Genomic DNA, 2,613 nt, shown 5'->3' with positions numbered 1-2,613 from the left:
GGCGGCAAAGCCCGCGCTGGGATGGCACCGCAGCTGGAGAGGACGGCACGGTGTGAAGTGACTGTGAAGAGATCTTCAGTCATTTGTTCATGGAGATCAGCCTGGATGGCCAGAGTTTATTCTTCACAGCCCTGTGACAAGGAAGGGTGAGTAAATCTCGCCCCTTCGCTGCTGTCTTACCAAAGGAGCGTTTGTCCCCTGGGTAGTCACGCCAGCAAGGAACAAAACAGGAGCGAAGGATCATCCCACAGGCTGATGGGGAAAAGAGGAGCTGACTCACTTGCTAGTTGCATAAATATATGATCGATTAACTGTTATTACCTGTCTTTTTTGGGGGGGAGGTGTTCAGATTGGTGCTGTGCTCATCTTAATGAAATGTGCTTAGCTTTATAGCACACTCAGGTCTTCTGATAAGCAATCCTGTGCAAAAAAGAATTTAGTTTTCAGAGATTCCTGGGTTGAGGCTTAAGCTGCTCTGTTTGTTAATTTTAGAAGAAACCCTGAGCTATATGAACCCAGCCATGATCACAGCTGCCGAAAGGATTACATAAGCAAAATCTGAATTTTAGAATTTCATTTTTGGCATGAAAAGTAAATGTGTAACTATGCTCTCAGAACTAAAAAGCCCTTTTGCTGCTGGAATATGTCATCTTCTTAAGTTTTATTTTAGTAATATTTTCATTTTTATAACTAATAAGTAATTTTAATTTTACTATTTTAAATATTCCTGTTTCTTTATATTTATTATTTTAAAATTAATTTTATTAATCTTCATATAGTACCCTATGAAACTGCCATCTATATCTTCTTATCTGTGTTAAAACTGCTATCCCATTCTTAACAAACCTTATGATATGCATTTTCTTTCCCTTGTGCCTGTGAAACACCAAATCCATAGGAGTGAACTATAAACCCCCTACAGCTGTTAAATATGACCTATTACTAGCAATAAAATCCTGTGAAAACATTTTGGGAGGCAGAGTACTGAGGAAAAGATTGTTCCAGTAGTCTCACAATCATGTTATTCTTTTACGCTGCAGTATAATGGGGTTTGGCTAGCTACAGAAACTCTGTTGAATTTTGATTGGTATTTGAAAACATATGTATGTTTCAAACGTCCACAAAAGAATTGAGGTATTATGATAAAAAGTTGGCCTCTCTAGGGAAGGAAGAATGAGACCTGTAGGTTTAATGACCTTCTTTCTCTTTTTCTCTTCTCCAAGTTCATGTGACTAAAGGCATCTTTTATTTTCTTCATTTAAGAAAAGCCATCCCCGAATAGTCACCAAGTTCACTTATCACTGCTTTAGGATTGTGCAAGTGATGACACCATTTCATCTTGCTGTGGCATGACGCAGACAGAACTTGTAAGATGAGATCCTTGGCCTGAGTAAACCCAGAACATGGCTGCTTTTGTAGCTGCGTACCCAGAGTGCGAGGTTGGCAGGATGTATTCAGCCAATAAATATTTGCAACAATTTTGCAATACTTTTTCTAATTACAGTATCTTGCTTCATGGTTCAGAGGTGGAGTTCCAGTAAAACTAGACACGCCTGGAGTGCTTGGGCTTCCATTAAACTCACAATGCAATGAAAATAATGCAATTCCTGACAAATTTAACCATTGTATTCTGGGTACTCTCTCTGAGATTCTTAGTGACTGCTAAGTTTGTCTTCAAACATAACAAAGGTACCTTCCAGTTCTCTCCATAGAATTGAAACACAGATGAGCTATCTGAACACATGAGGAGGGAGTTTTCAGGTGTAATGTGTTTTGGAATGAAAACAGACATGTCTTAAATACAGAAGTCAATGCTTACAAGGTGCTTCATTACACATATATGTGTGGGAGTGCCTTTCACTGTATTTTTTTATTCCTGGACTGCTACATGTGTAGCTGATAAAGCAAGAGCATTTGATCTATACAGGAATACGTGATGGCAAACCAGCAAAACTAAGGCAGCATACTATAGCAGGAGTTTCCACTCACAGAAAAAGGAGCATCTTAAGTTTAGAATAGTATTTAGTATACCCTCAACCTAAGGCAGACATAAAAAAATTATCTGACTTCAACAGAAAATAAATTACAGCCCCCACAATTGTATTGGTATTGACAAGGGTAAACCTCTCTAAAGCTAGTGATTGTAAACCACAGTGCTTTATTTGGGTTCAAACTGTAATACAAGCATGTTTTGAAATCCAAAATAAACAGATGGAATTTGAAAGAACTGTCAGACATCTGGGAGAAGTTGTCCTTGCATATTGGAATGTCCTTGCATCCCTGGAAGCATTCAAGGCCAGGTTGGATGGGGCTCTGAGCAACCTCATCTAGTTAGTGGTGTCCCTGCTTCTGCAGGGGGGTTGGACTAGATGACCTCTAGGGGTCCCTCCCAACCCAAAACATTCTATGATTCTATGGTTGCCCAGCAGAGATGTGCCTGAATGGGCATGAGTGAGAAGCAGAAGAAAGTGCCAAGGGAAAAAGTGTTAAAGTATGAACACAAATTAGGATTATGAAAGCAATCCTGGAAAAGCGCTGGGGTGGTTCAGTTTACAGTTAAGTACCTGCCAGAATCGCAGTGGAAGACTTGCAGGTCACTAGATGCCTATTCTG

The sequence above is a fragment of the Egretta garzetta genome, unplaced genomic scaffold (genome assembly GCF_000687185.1).
Source record: "Egretta garzetta isolate BGI_Z169 unplaced genomic scaffold, ASM68718v1 scaffold557, whole genome shotgun sequence".
NCBI lineage: Eukaryota > Metazoa > Chordata > Aves > Pelecaniformes > Ardeidae > Egretta > Egretta garzetta.
Note: the sequence above shows the minus strand (reverse complement) of the source record.